This window comes from Zootermopsis nevadensis, unplaced genomic scaffold (assembly GCF_977971745.1).
Source record: "Zootermopsis nevadensis isolate Lab colony 2312 unplaced genomic scaffold, Znev_1.0 Znev_ptg000061l, whole genome shotgun sequence".
Taxonomy (NCBI): Eukaryota; Metazoa; Arthropoda; class Insecta; order Blattodea; family Termopsidae; genus Zootermopsis; species Zootermopsis nevadensis.
The window spans coordinates 22,294,209-22,311,067 of NW_028259192.1; the positions used below are offsets into that span (position 1 = coordinate 22,294,209).

General features: G+C 42.0%; 1 protein-coding gene across 3 annotated transcripts in view; it reads right to left on the bottom strand.

The window, feature by feature from the left end:
* The window catches only part of Pde9 (phosphodiesterase 9), a 67,456-nt gene extending 51,704 nt beyond the window's left edge, over positions 1-15,752 (bottom strand). For 2 of the 3 annotated variants that reach the window (XM_087341032.1, XM_087341031.1), the window contains exon 1: positions 11,073-11,162. The gene's annotated coding sequence lies outside the window, so the exon portion shown is untranslated. Of the gene's footprint in view, positions 1-11,072; positions 11,163-15,644 lie in introns of those variants that run through there. The other variant, XM_087341034.1, reaches the window with a different exon arrangement.
* Between the last annotated feature and the right edge of the window lie 1,107 nt (positions 15,753-16,859).

Genomic DNA, 16,859 nt, shown 5'->3' on the forward strand with positions numbered 1-16,859 from the left:
GACACTAGAAAACACAAAGAGACGCGGGCTTTCAGGCACGCTCAGCAACTAGCAACTGCCCCCAAAAGATGCGCCAACTAACTTCGTCATGTCTCTCTTTCTCATTTTCGTGAAATTTTTTGGGGGAGTTTTACTAAAACTGTGCTCAAAATCAGATACAAAAACATCGCGAATTTCACACGAAAACCTACATGTGCCAGACGCCTCGCTCACGCAAAGACTATTAACCCTAGACAACTCTGACGTCAGTAACAGTCAGAAGTCTATTCTGGCTAACTCGTCAGATTTGTAAAGCTACGTTTAAAATGCCTAATTTTTTGTTGTTAAAATCTTGGCTCTGTCAAGTTAAGGAAACGAAACCTCCTCCTCATATGCAAGGCAGCAGGAACACACTGCAGCAGGTAGTATCAAGTTTGGCCACCATCATCACCGGACTTCTCTTGGCCTAGTGCATTTTCGACACAATAATGTAGCAGCGAAGAGAAGTGTACACCCAAACCCCGTCGCTATGAAGAACGGATAAGATTCTGACACTGCAATAACTTGGTCCGTGTGCAGAATTATACGGGATGCTACGCAGCATCCAAACCACTCGGCACAGAGACTCTTAGTTGAATAAATATGTGAAGAGCGCATCAGTATAAATAGTCCGATTTTCATCACCAGGCAGCACCGCTCCGAGCTGCGTGACCTTTGGGTAGATTCTAGTGTCCTGGTAATCTAAATTTAAGGCTTTTTCTTATTACACCGTTCACGGATGTGGTCTTATCGTAGGATTACTTCTGAAATCATGACTCGTAATGCTTTGACGAGTGATCAGCCCGACTCAAGGCCTCTGCCTGTACAAAGGACACAACACCACAGAGAGACGAGGACACACAGCCGTGCCTTGAGTAGGATTCGAACACACGATCCCGGTGTTTCAGTGGTCAAGACCCAGACTATGAGGCGAGTGTGATAGGCTACACCAACGACTTTGGGGGTACAAAGTTGAAGAGAAATTATATCTGGGGGTATTATTTATTTAGTGTTCTGTCTGACGACAGGTCCATATGAACAGGATCCTTCCATCCTTTTCTCGGACTGGGACCTGTTCATATACGTTCTTGGCAGATGATCCAGAAGTGGTTTGCCATTGCCTTCTTCTGTGTGTGAATGGAGTAATTGTTGGGATGCCACGGAGGAAAACTCCGTGTTGCCTAGACCACGGCCTTGCCCAACACAAGTTATAAATTCGGGCACCGCCGGGAATCGAACCCGAGACCCCAGGATTACAAGGCCAGCGAACAAAAAAAGGTTGAATATCATTCGTATAGTCTACTCATAAACCTATCATAATCTACGTATGTGAAATGGTTGGTCTGTAATAATTTGTAGGATTTGAGGTTTTTACGGCGATGAGATTGAATATGGCCGTCTTCTGGGTTGATGCGCCGCGTAGTCTGGTAGGTGCTTACCGACGTTTCAGGGGTCTTTGCTGCCTCCATCATCAGGGCGTAAGAACCCAGAAGACAGCCATCTTCAGACTCACCGCCGTGAAAACGTCAAATCCTACTAAGGCAAATGTCGGTTGGCGCGTAATAATTTGCTGTTACGGGATTTCGGATAATATTTATTAATATTTGTGTCTACTACTTCAAACATCTGGGTAATTCTTGACGGGATATTTACAAGTACATAAATATTTCGTCATTTCAGTACAGTTTACTTTGAGGGAAGTCCTTGAGAAGAACAAATGATTTTTCTAGAGAAGTAACGTATACACGACATGAGTAATGGAACATTATATTCAGGTGTGCACGCCACTGAACACCAAAAGGGAACTAGGGCTGGCACAGTGTTTTCACGACATCCTCTGATTGACGTGGTCCACACTACGGATGACCTGATCTGTCAAATCTTTCATGGAAACATTGATGGACGTGTCTAGTCAGAATTCGATTATGTTCAACTAAATTTTAAAATTCACTATTAAACTACATTATGGAATGTTCTGACAAACGGCATCCATTTCTCTCGGTATCAGAGCTCTCATTCAAACCGATGTAACTCTAATCACTGAACTTACAAATATAAACTCTCTTTGGAAAATGTACCGTCATTTTTGGAGCTGTCATATGTTTGAGGTTGATCCATTTCGCTTGTTTATGGTCCGGGATATTTGAATTTGTGTCAACATTTATCAGGAATCATGATATTAATTGAGACTACATCAATAATTCGCATCTATGCTGAATGTTTTATGTTAATGATCACACAAATCTGAAAGGTACGAATTAACATGCGCGGAAAACGCGTCCCAACGCAGCTACAGTCAAGCAGCTCTCAACCCTACGTAACTGAAGACACATGCGTATATTTCCCCGTGTACGAAGTTGGGTCGAAAGCAGGTCTGAGGGCCGAGGATTCCTGTCAGCTGTAAAGTGTCGTCAGGCTACTGAGTATGAGACTCCTCTAGCTTACATTTTCCGATTCTGGTCCTCTGAAGATTTCTGCTTTCTGAGTTGTAGCGCCGTGTACTCTGCTAGAAGTTCACTAACGTTTCGGAGGTCCCTGCTGCCTCCATCATCAGGGCGACAGTCATTCTTGCCACACTCGCCGCCATGAGAACTAAAAATCTTTCTCTGGTCCTCTGGCTGGCAGGTCTAAAAACTCACAGCCACGGCGCAACAACCCAGAAGACAGCAATCTTCATTAAAACGGATCATTGCAGAGAAATAGCTTAAGAGATACTCCGTTAAAAATATTAAATATTATTGTTATTATTATTATTTTACGTGTTACGTGGTTTCTGTTTTAGTCAAGGTCAAACCGTGGTCCCAGTAATTATTATTATTTATATCGATAGTGCCGAGCAGTACTTCAGGCCCTGTATCCTGTTTGCTGACGCCATCCACAAGCTGAAAGCTTTATGTCTGCCGGACAGAAATAGTTAGTTCAGAATTGTCGCATGTGCCATCGGAATTCGATTACACCTGGCCATGCCGTGGCTGACGGCGAGATCAGAATTAAAACACTGCGTCAAACTCACAAGAAGCAATACAATGACAAGAGGGCCACGTCAAAGTCGTCCATTTCTTTATATGGAGGCGCGTAAACTTGAATGCGCTTTCTGAGTACGTTTCCGCTCCAATTCGGCAAAATCTGTTATGGCGACAGGCCCGTATTAAAAGGCTTTGGTCGAATGTAATTTTAATTTACATGAAGTTGTTCCCGTGCTTAACTAAGCTCCATGCATTCTTAAACTCGGCACTACACGGAGATGAATGATTAGATTCACGCTCCGGCCGTCTTATCGCCGAGAAAAGAGCCCACTGAATGCTGAATGATCCCCCGGAGAAAGTATGGACCTTGTGTTGAAGACAAAATCCTGTCGCCGCCGGGAATCGAACCCTGCTTGTCCAGCGACGATTTCTTTATTGTGAACATGGCAATGAACCTTTGGATTCCACCAAGACAAAAGTAACTCAGTGCCTAAGTATTAAGCGTTCAATGGTAAAAACAAGAAAGAGACGGACGGAGGACCTTCAGACGCGATGTGGACAGCTCAGGAGTAAAGGTGGTGGTTGGTTGGTTAGTTCGTTAGCCAGTTACTTTACCAATCAATCAATCAATCAATCATTCAGTAACGAAAGGCAATCGCACTTGGAACAGGACTCATTTTACGGGCTCGGACTTCAACAGAGAACTGGAAACTACTGAACAAAACCTGGGAAGAATTTTAAAAACAATAAAACAGCTTAAATGCGCGAAACAACACAATTCGCCCCGGTCTACCAACAGTTGTCATTGTCTGCGGCCGCCTAGCGTCCGACGGTACACATTATAATAAAAAAATAAGTTGACAGTCACCGCACGCTGAGCGACAGTCAACTGTTCTTAAGACTGGTGCTGCGCCCTTTGTTGGCACTGCAAAGAAAAGACAAACGCTCCCGCCATTACGTAACCTGTTTCTGCTAATTACAATACGAAAATTCTTCACCTTACGTCTTTATTCACGTTTTATTTGTTTCCCTTTTAACTAAACGTTCTTCTTTTACGTAATTATCGTTGTTCCAAACACTTTTTCTCTGAATTGTGGAAATAAAATACGAAATCACCAGAAGCTTGACTTGTTCCCTATAAAGAATAAAGTTTGTGCCGTCTATGAATCTTCTCACTTATCGAGCACAAAGTGCATGAAGTGCACGCAGAATGGTGAGGTTGTGTCTGAATGCGAGCACGAAATATATTAATGTGGGCTCGAGGCCCTGTATTAAAACTTTCCCCCCAAAAAAACAAAACAGAATAACAAATGAACTTCTCTGTTCAAATGAACGTTCGTTGTCTCTTCCAAAACGAATTATAGTTTTTGCAGGGACATTTTTCCCAGCGATAAATATCGACCCAGAGACAGATTTTTCGTGGCTTCCCTGTCCCTCGAGACAAGAACTTAGACCACGGTCGCTTCTTTCATAACCTCACTATTTAATTACTTACTAATCATCCTCACATTCGACGCAAAATCGTCTCGTCTACTGACAACGTCGTTAAACAAATCCATATAATGAAACGTGTATCCTGATGTAATTTTAAATTCTTCAGTAGCAGGGGGAGGTTTGAAACAATCGACATTCAGTTTCCAACTCAATGGTAAAAACACGAAAGAACAAATAGAGCAATTTTTTTTTGAATCCCGTTCTACGACCGAGAGACACCAGTTTCACACGAGTCACTGGACATGACGTGACGTCGGCACGCCTTCTCGCCGCTTCAACACAGGCGTCGTGCATGATCACCATAGTAACCCAAACGCCTCATTAACAATCAAGAGACGCAGTCACCAGAAATAAATACAGTCGGCCAGGGGTTCGATGCCAAGCCGCGGTTTCAAACCCACGGTTTACAACTACCTCCACGAAGTAGAATCTTCAACAAAAAAAAGGCTGACAGTCATTAAGCTAGACAAGGAATTTCCTCTTTTATGGAATCTCAAGGTTGATTACCGCTACTGGACTCTATAAGGATCCATCTCTCTCCAATCCACATTTCCACATCGTGTTTTCCATAAGATCAGATGTGTAATGCTGCCCTCTCATATGTGAATTCGTAACCTAAATGATTCTTTACCTCAAAATCTTTGCATGCATTTGGCATCTCTTTCTGTGCGCCAGTCCAAAATGTCTCGCCTATTTCAAGAGTCTGGAAATATTAGGTGAATTCCTTTTCTCAAATCTTCCACTACTTGTCGAATCAAAATATTTTCCTGATATCCTCTTCTAAAACATGCATTGCATTTTTTTATTTTATTTGTAGTGTTCTGTCTGGCGACAGGTCCATATGAACAGGATCCTTCCATCCTTTTCTCGGACTGGGACCTGTTCATATACGTTCTTGGCAGATGATCCAGAAGTGGTTTGCCATTGCCTTCTTCTGTGTGTGAATGGAGTAATTGTTGGGATGCCACGGAGGAAAACTCCGTGTTGCCTAGACCACGGCCTTGCCCAACACAAGTTATAAATTCGGGCACCGCCGCGAATCGAACCCGAGACCCCAGGATTACAAGGCCAGCGTTCTAACCGCTAGACCACCTCATCTTATTATTATTTAGTGTTCTGTCTGACGACAGGTCCATATGAACAGGATCCTTCCATCCTTTTCTCGGACTGGGACCTGTTCATATACGTTCTTGACAGATGATCCAGAAGTGGTTTGCCATTGCCTTCTTCTGTGTGTGAATGGAGTAATTGTTGGGATGCCACGGAGAAACCGGGGAAGCCCCCGGAGGAAAACTCCGTGTTGCCTAGATCACGGCCTTGCCCAATACAAGTTGTATCCTAGCAACAAACACACATTTCAGATCTTTGAGGCTGCCTGCAACAGTGATCTATAGAACGCAATGACAGACGAGATTCGAACCGGGTATACGCCGAATGCGAATCTCACTCGTTCATGCTACATGTCTTGCCCACGACAATCCCATATTCTCTTTTACCGATTTGCATTACTCCTATCACAAACCGAACAACAGAATTGTGTCAACTCCTTCCCCATATTCGGGAAGTCCCGGGTTTATGTCTCAGCCCGGCAACCGGCTATCATGGTAGAAGTTTTTCGTGGATTTCCTCAGTCTGTCCTAACAAATGATACTATAGTATTTGAAATAAGACCACGACCGCTTCATTCAAAATCCTTTCTAGTTCTCTAATATTGTCATAGAACTTCATATATCGTGGGATTCTGACAGCGTCGTTAAATAAACAATGAATACACATTTCATTTTTAGTGGTAATCCGGAACACAGAAGAACCGATTAGATAATGAACAACAAAAGTAAGAATATTTTTATTTTTCGCTTAAGCGTTAGCCGGGAAAACATTGCTAACACGGTTAACTTATGGTCCCTGCCACAACAGGAAGTTTCATGCCAAGCGGCGGACAGCGAAAACAGATCCAGTACACGCGATTAAAGACGTATCATGTCCTGAGACGGAGGCTAAATCAGCTCTGATTGGCAGCGGTCAGCGTACAAACCCGACACTTCATAAAAGTGTTTGCTACATGATTGAAGAGGAGTAGGTGATCAAATATTTGCTCTGCAGTGGCGGCTAAAATGCGTCGGAAAATCCCCAATTTCAGGATAAACGTTACTTTAACGCAAAATCGCGCAATGAAAGCAGACAAAGTGATATATGAGGCGAATATTAAGTGGGAGTTGAGGTTTTCACGGCGGTAAGTACGAAGATGTCTGGGAGAAGTTTATCGACGTTTCAGAGGTCCTTGCTGCCTCCATCATTAAGACGAGAAGTCAACGCCCTTATGACGAAGGCAGCAAGGACGTAAACGCCTACCAGACTACACGGCGCTACAACCCAAAGACTGCCATCTTCGAGAGGAATATTCTCTGGAAAAAAAAAAAATATATACAATTTTTCGTAAAATCAAATACGAAATCATGGAATAACCCCGACAAGCAACTTCACGAAGCCTCTACGTAGGGGTGCAAAGCCGAGGTAGTGCAGTCAGTAAAGTGACGGGCTACTGGAGAAACAGCCGGGTTCGATTCCCGGCAGGGGGCGAGAGTTTTCTCGCGTGCAGACCGGCTCTGGAGCCCAGCCACTTTCTCATTACTCGGGGGTAAAACGGCAAAGGTAGACCTGACAACTCACCTCCATCTAGTACCAAGGTTAGGAATGCGTGGATGGAAACCTCCACTCCCCTATGCGTCTGCAATTTTAAATTACTCTGAGATCGCGATGCAAGTTTGATCGATATGGAATGATGCATTCACGACGTGATTCAAGCTGCTATCACGGTATTTGGCTTGAGCGACTGAGTAAAATCACGATAATCTCCAGAATCGCCTGTCTCTGTGCCGAGACAAAAACGAGAACTTAATGATCATCTCTCATCATTATCAAGGTGATCGAATATTTCCAATAGATATACAGATTATTTATTGGGGGGCGTTTAACAACGTCGTATCAACTCCATAGCACAAGAATACACAAGACAGCTGTGCGGGATGAACTGGGAAGGATGTGGAAGGATATGACAGTGGTTTCGGGGATCATGGTACCCCCAAAACACGACGAAAGGATCTCCAGAAAATCACATTCCCGACTTCGAAGGGAAAAATCCAAGTCACAAAAGCGAAAATTCAGAACAGATGCGATATGTCACGTGGTCTCACTGACCGCCACTGATTTATGTAGACATGGTATCAGCAGCAGCTTATCAGTTGCCGATAATGTCCAAACAAATGAACACAGATTCCAGTGTCGCCAACGGAACAGATAACTGAAATATCAAGGATACCGCCACAACACAAGTATGTCGTTCTGCAGCCACTCATCACAAAGGCGATAATTTAATTTTTATCCACTAGAACGCGTAATTTAATTAAGAGATTCAACTGTGAATAAAACTCATCAGCAAACCATGCGCCAAAACAAGTGAAGAGTACTGATGCGCTCACAGCGTCGCCATTTTATACAAATCTCGTCGCAGTGACGACGTAGTGAGATATTTAACGACGCTGTATTAGACGAGTCCCTTGCAATGTTTTGCAAGAGGGGAAAACTCGTTACAAAAGCTAAACTAACTAAACGTTTGTCAGTGTGTTGTGCTCCTATCTCGAGCCAGATGAATCCAATAGAAATCACATCACATCTAATATCGATACAAAGTCGATTGTATGGTTACGTTTAATAAAATTCGACATTGCGAAAACAACGCAGCTATGATGAGACAAAAATATCAAGAATGCGTGTTTGTTATAAAAATGGTTTAATTATTTTATTTCGGTTTTAAACACGACATGAAAATTAAATCAGCAACCGACATTTTATAAACAGATAGCTGTGAAATGTTCCAACATTTATCGGGAAGAATAGTTTGATCACAGAAGAAAAATTTATGATTAAATTAAGAGACAAAAATGTTTATTTTTCAGTGCAGCATTGAACTGAACACTGAAGACCAGGATATATATATATATATATATATATATATATATATATATATATAAAAAAACATAATTTTTCAATCCTGTTTTCGTATGTGTTGAAAAATGGTCCTTTACTCTGAAAGACGGACATAGGGTGTCCGGAAATGGAACGGCCTAGAACAGATTTTCACCTGAACAGGATGGTAAACCTCAGAATTTAAAACAGGATTTCACGAGACAGGAGTGCCAACTACTCGACTACAACATTCGGTGTTAATAACTAATAACGAAAGAAGGCAGTCTTGGTCTGTGAAAGGTATTTCGTCATTCGGTTGAATGATACTAAAGAAATCAACGTAAAATCTCGCTTGGGATAGCAGACAAACGGGCCGGGTTTCAAACCGGGTACCTCCTGCTACCACGCTGTTTTAAATCCGCTCCATTATCCATACTGTTAATGGTAATACGCATCGCTACACTAAAAAAAGATTACGGTATGTATTACTTCCTGCAGTTGGCGGTACCTGAAAGTGGTTTCCTCAGGAACAAAAATGCATGATCCTGACGAAACCGTCCGGCAGTCAAAAATCCGTACGGATCTCAAACTTCCTATTCTACATCCTGCCGTATTCTTCCCCTCGTTTCGTCAGCACATATTTGCTCCAGCCTCGAGCAAATATATTTTCCAATACGTTCATCGTGGTTTCACACAATTATTTGGACTTAATTTATTGCAAGACAACGTTCAAAAGGAAACCATACCGAATAGTTAAAACCCTTTTTCCCCCCAGATTATTTTCGCAATATCAAATTATATTTCAAGACGCAGATCTTCCTGAGCGTCTACATAACTCCACAGACCAAAGACTTTATTGAAAAGCTGTCAGTCCAGAAATTTCTCGTCTTTTATGGAAGTCGACGGTTCGATACTATGTTCACCAAAGCCCGCCACTAGACTCTACCTTGAGCCAGATTAATCCAATCAACACCCTTCCATTGTACTTCTTTATTATTCCCCGTTCAATGAGATCATTCTAAACAGCCCGAAATCCGGGATATTTCATAACAACCTTCACTTGTGTTGTTTCAGGTTCTCAGGGCTGCGAGTAAGAAGACGACTCTGTCCTGGAATGACGCATCGTGTATTCTCGTACAAATTGACCAACGTTTCGGAGGTACTTCCTGCTTCCATCATCAGGGCGAGTAAAAAATTTCTACCCCTCAGCCCGACTCCCACGAATAGAAGATTATTCATTCCTATTCGGCTGTCTACGACAGCTTGTCTGACCTGTAATCGTTGTTACCTTCTGCGCCCTGAGGACGCGGTGTGCCACTGCGAATACGGGACCCGTCTAACTGCCTCCCTGTCCGTATCAAATGCCCCGCTGACCCGAACAGTAAGAACGTGCAATTATTTTACTTAAGTAATATACATTTTTGAAAAAGAAAAATATTCGTGATGCGCCTTTGTGGACGGAAAGAGGTGAACGTCAACTCCATCTGTCCAGGTAAATTTACGCTGCTCCAAACGAGAGAGGTATTTGGTCAGATTTTACGTTTATAATATTCAATAACAATTTATAACATTATTTAAATTTGGGGGAGAGAGGACGGCAGTGGATTCGCACTTGATACGCAAGTCTGCACGCCCTTCCAATAAACACTACGATTTAAACACATATTTGGTAGAACAAAAGGTCGTTCAGGATACAAATTAACTCACACACTGTATTGTATTACAGACGATGACGTATCAAATACCAATTTCAACTTCAAGATTGTAAAAATATGGTTTGCACCCCCATCGACACTTAAACCTTAGACCGCCTTTGGTTTACACAGGGGTTATCAACATTTTTCAGACCGGGGGTCACAGTGACATTTGTTTCTTCAACTTGTGGGTCGCAGGACAATAAAGACAATTTTTTTAAAACGCATGTCACCTTAATAAAAATATTACTACCTCGCTATTGGGAAGATGCTCACGTACTGTCATCATAAATAAATATAAAATTTAATTTCTGTTGTGACGTTCCCATCCATCCGTAGAAGTGTCCATGAGTAATGCGTGTTCTCGATTTGGACCTGTTCACTAACCCGACGTTGATCACATTAACAGGTAGACTACTGTCAAACAATGACATCAACAAAACGTGTTTTCCGATGTCTGGTAACTACTTTTCATCAAAAGTGCACTGGACAGATCAAAACACATCAAAGGGCCCCCTCCAACCCAAGGGCAGTTGGTTGAGAACCTTTGGTGTACACAGCCTGGGATTTATGCCAGCCCAGATGCCCCCTCCCCCCACAGACGCTTGTCCTATTTGACATTTCATCGCCGCGAATTATAAACAAATGGGAATTTTAGAGTAGGCAACAACATTGGTTAATATCTCATTTATTACATTTCGTATTCCGTTGAATAAATCACGAAGCCCGAAATAAATAAATTTCTATCTCCAAAGAAACATACATCAACATTACAAAGATCAATCGGTTAATGTTTATCGAAACGACGCACGTAAGCACACTCTGCTGGCAAAATGAAGAGTTATTGAACGAAAGAACATGTGGTATGAGACGGCATTGGCCGAGACAAGTCCTTATGCCGGGGCCAGTGAATAAAACCACTTGTTGTACTCACCTTCCGCCACAAAATACGCGATCAGCTGTTTTATTATACCACACTTGCCTGGTCGCCAGTCCACGAATCACTGACTGCCCTCCAATCCAACTTCTCGCCTCTTGCACCGCCCCTCCAGGGCCGCCAGCCGCTACAACCCGGCTTGAAAACGTCTACCCATCCGGGATTTTCCAGCAGAACGATATTTGAAGATAGTTTTACCCACAACCCTGATAATGGTGGCAGTAAGTATCTCCGAAACGTCTGTAAACCAGACTATACGGTGCAAATTCTCAGAAGACAGTTATCTGCGTGTTCGTAAGTGTGAGAAACCTATATCTCTCGTAAGTAAACGACATTCTAAAATGATAGAAATAATATTTACCTCCTATTAGATACGCGCCGGGAAAGAACTCTTAATTGAAAAATGTCCAAGTGCCAAGGTATAATTCGAATGGGGCACGGCCCTTCTTTCGCCAATAATTGAGGCCTTCAGCAAATAAGGACTCCCCAGCCCCCTCACGCAGCAGAGGCTTTCAGCCATTGTCAACAACATTAAGATAGTGGTTAGCGGTAATAAATTGCGTTCATAATTTAGCAACACTCGGCTCCGTGGTTTTTCTATTGTTGCTCTCGATATCCTTTTTGTGCGTCGTAAACACAGGGGAGTCTGTACTCTATACAAGGTAATGCGTTCAGCCCTGCTTAGCAAAAAAACATCTCCACTCACAATATTCGGAAATACGTCTTAAATCCTCCACTATAACAAAGAAAATAATGTTGCATCAGGATCGATCGATTTTTGTTGCGATGTTTCTAGCGTGGCTAGTACATGAAGTAGTACTGCGTAGTGACGTACGATGGCAGCAGCGATCGTCTTTATTTCTGTTACCATGGTTAATCGCACACAGTAGCGGCACGAGCCGGCGCACGCTCGGTTCGAGCCCCGGCCGAAGTCCTTGGAAATTATACCTGGGGATTTTCTTTACACAAATCGCTCTGGATAAATGAGTACTCAAAATGGCCGCAAAACGATTGCGCGAAACATTATTATCACTGTTCAGAATACTATAGCGATTATTATTAATTTAAAGACGCAACGTCCTTGAGATGTTGATGGTAAGCAGGGGGACCACCCCTTGTCTAAGTACGCTCTGCATTTAGGCATAAAGGAAACTTTACGTTTATCACGATCATCAATAACCTGCTGTTATGAAACCATAATTCATCACGTACATTTTACGTTCTCATGGAGGCGTAGCCCTGAAGATGGAAGCATCAAGGACATCCGAAACGTTGGTATACCAGACTACACGGTGCTACAACCCATCTTCATAATTCGTCACCATAACTATAAAACCCAGTTGCTAAACACCATCCTGAGCCTGTTATCGTCCTCGTATCATATTTATTCGAGTTTCAGTCTCCTCAATGTTATAATTTATATTAGACGCGTTGCTATATACAGAAATAATTCCGGTTAGGCTTTTATCACCTCCGTTCATCATTTTATCATCAAAACCACGCTCTGGCCCCAGGAAGTATTCAACAGAATACAATATCTCGGTCTATTTTGATGCAAGACTTATGATACCAAATCCTTTGCACGATCCTGTCGAATTAATACGTATCAGATTATGTTCCCGGGCCATCGTCTTAAAAATGTGCCCATATTCCCTCCCCCGCACCGATCTCAGGGTCAAATCACGCTCTAGGCAAAGGCGTTGACAATTTTTGTGTGCGATACTCCCATCCAATTAGAAATGCAGCGGTGCTGACTAATCCATTTTGTATAACCACATGAGATCTCTGCCTACATTTGTGGATTGAGTTCTGTCAAATCGTGCATAAACTCCATTCACCCCGCCTAGTAGAAAATAGCTCTCAAATCGAAGTTTCGACTTAACTATTCCACAGTCAAATAAATATTTTTAACATTTCTGTCGTTTGTCACCGTTTCGATGGCTCCCATAAATAAAAATTACACTTTTTAAGCCGAAATTCGTGATTCTATATTGACGTTTTTTTCTGAAATAAGCGAGATTCCTCTCACATCACTCCACAGTTATGGCCAAGTTAATAAATCTACAAAATGTGTCTGTACAAACACCACGAACAAAAAAATTGCTAACATGAACACCCTGTATACAGTCTGCCCAAGTGATACTCTACAACCTGTGGCTGCAAAAACACACAAGGAGCAAAGTTTTGCTGACATGAACATTCCGTACACAGCGTGAGCGGCGAGACCATCGCCCTGGCTGCCCGGAACGTTAGCATCCCGCGAGACCCAACCCCGCGGTCGGGCTGTTGTGAAGGGTGGGGTGAGGCCTTGTGGCGCCAACTGACGACCTCGGATACAACTTACAGTGCTTGGCGCCGCGCGATGAGCCCCACTATCGCGAATGACGTCACACCGTGCGGAAACAGCTCGCCTTGACGTCTTACGTCCTTTCTACGATGGCAACAACGCGACGAGTATTTCCGTAAAAACAAATTTAACAGAATGGTCTTTGTAAGAGACGCATTGTTTTCTTTGAGGTTAGAACTGAATGTTTAAAAATTGTACAAGCTGTTTGCTACGAATCAGGTTTTACACCTGTCACACCCATGCACTGTCCATGTTTAAATTCTGATATTTATAAATTAAATGAAACAAAGAAGCTGATACCACACCGACTACCTTCCTAATTAATTAACTCAGCACTGGCTAAGTAATTAGCTACTGGACGAACCAAACAGCTGTCATTATTGGATCCACTGCACACTACAAAAATTAAATCAGGATCAGGTCCATCCAGTGTAATAAACTCTACAATCCCCCCCCCCCCCTGATAATAGAAACAGCAAAAACCTCTGAAATGTTGGTAGACTGCTATCAGACTAAACGTGCGCTGCAACCCAGAAGAGAGCCATCTTTGTGAGAACCTCAAAACCTATATTTTTAAGTAAATCAGGAAACAGACATTAACCACAAAGTTTTTTGTTGTAAACTGTCCATTTGCCACTGTTTTGCTTCAGATCTCATACAGCAAAACTGCAGCTTACAATGCAAAAACTTCCAAGTGTCTACAGGCATGACAATCCGGGGGAAAAAAATGCTTAATAATTCTGAATCAGAAAGGCCAGACGGCTGAAAAATAAAGCTTTCACTAAACACATTCTTGGTAGAGGCTGAAGGAAAACAGACATCAGAATTTCTTGAGTGGGATAAAATTTGTTTAAACATACTTCCTCCCCCCAAAACACCTGCAGCGATATGAGAAGAAAGTATCTTTCCGACTAATATAATTAGAAGAAACGAACAATATCAAAAGCATTATGTAATTTCCGATGTTTTTCAATGTAGGAGGCATTTCTGCATACAAGTCTACACGGTGTTACTACCTAGAAGACCAACAACAAATTTTTCAATGTCATCATAACCTCAAATCTTACAAATGCAGTTTTTTAAAAGCACCAACCTCAAAATGAATCCTAGATATTCTACTGCACAGGATGATGCAGGTTTGAATTTCAACTTCAAAACAAGCAGGAATTCAACAAACCCCCACCCCCTCATTGCACAGCAGTCTGCCAATTAAATTGTAGAATGGAAGGAAATGTGGCAGAAAATTTTAACGAGACAGAAAAATAAAGTAAAGTGTAGCATTGATTTTTTTTAAAGTGGTCCTCCCCCTCCATCATCACTACAAACCGAACGAGTATCATGTTGAGGGGTGGCCAAGTCCAGAGCATAACCATTCAATTGCATTCGCATGGACCAACAATTTTCGATTTTCTAGACAATAACACGAAGTTTAGTAAACTGTTTTCCAAGATTCACGAGAGATGGGAGTTGAAGGCGATTGGATTTTGCTGGAACCGGACAGGGACTGGCGGAGAGCTTCGCTTAATTCGGTGATAAACCTTCCCTAAGCTATCTAGTTAGTTATCAAAGATTCTGCAGCAAATTTTAATTATGTCTGCAAGTCCTTGAGAAAATTTTACCAACTTCCATTGGTATGATACCAGGTCAAATTTCTTACGTTAAAGATAAAATTTTTGTGCAAACTCCTTTCCTGAAGTGGATTGGCTGACAAACAAAAGTTGGATGCAGTGAATATTAACCCTTTGTAGCCAAGGGTTACACTAATATTATTTAAAAATTCAGTCCGTACCGCAAAGAAAACACAACACTTCACCACTACAAAGATCAAATGGTTTATGTTGTAAATGAAATAATCACTGTTTACTTTGAGAATAATAGAAAACCCATAAATATATGATGTGAGCAAAACACAGAGATAGTGAATGTTAAAGTTACGACAGACTTCTTTACCATCTTCAGTTTCCTCATTATTAATTCTTTGTTTTTCTGTGGTAGTTTCTCATTAATCTTTTATTTACTGTAATAATTTTACTCTTTCGCAAAATACTAATCCTGAGGTCATAAAAATGACCCTGAATGTAACGCCGTCATATATATTTATGAAACAGTATTATTCCACGTATAAAGAACATTCAAAAGTCCATCATTGAAGAATCGTATCCCCAGAATAGCAAAGACAGAACTCTCATCAGAATTATTAAAAACCGAATGTTTCACGTTACCTGAGTCATTCTGAACGCTGCGCACCTTCTCCACTCTCCCAAAGTCGACCATTATATAACGGTCCCACTTGTATGGACGAGGACTGAGGACTGGTTCTGCGGTTCACCGGTAACTGGGAACAGGATAGAAGCAGCAGGGTCAGGAAGGAATTACAATAAAATGTAAGAGGGGCACATACAAACTACGGACTGTAAGGAACAGGTAAAGAATGAAAGGGTGTACAAAGGTGAAAAAATTCCATCACAACACATTTTATTATTTATTACCATTTTTCTAGAGCAACTTGATTCAACCCAGCTGGGACATCATCGGGTTCTACAGGTACAGTATCTGAGACAAAATTGCTGCGTAATGTAGTAATTATGCCAAAAATGTTGCTCTTGAATAATGTTAATAAATGAGAAAAAGTGTTTTCTGTGATGGAATTGTTTACCTCTATACATTCATAAAAACCACAACGGGATATAAAGAAACATCAGAGAATTCAGGGGCTGGGGTGGAGGTTTTGAGGTGCGTTACAGTCTTCCTCCAGATGAACGCTGGGATAATACCTTGAAATAGGCCAAAGACATTTGCTTCCAAGTCCTTTTCAAGTTTACCAACTCCATGGAGCATAGTCCTTGAGAATATGACAGTACACTCGACTAATCAAGAACTATCCTGCCTTTTACGAAACCTGAACGATCACATCTGATCCAAGACCATCTTAATCAGAACCCAGTATCTTATCCCAGCATCATCAATCGTAACAGCAGACACGTTTACAACAAACGCAGAAAATTTTGCTCAAAATCGTGCCACAGAACTAAATGAGGCCACGACCAGAATGCCCCAAGAAAATGAATACACATCAAAAATTCTTTGTTTCTGCCATTTGTCAGCTGTATACATGTGGTATCAACAAGACAGGGCACCCTCATATACCGATCGATGGATAGCGCAGAGGATCTGCTGCATACCCCCCCACGATCACCAGATTTGACCCCACCCGATTACTTCTTGTGCAGTTACTCAAAGGACGTGGTGTACAGCACAAAGCCAGCAACACTTCAACAGCTCCTGAAAAAAAATTGGTCTTCTGCAGCCGTCCTAATAGCAATTTTGGTGTCCACCTCTGTCAACTGCGCCACGAAGCTAACAGCGGCCATTTTAAACACTTACATTAGGCTTGCTAATTCATTAAATGTCAATGCTGACATATGTAATGACTTAAG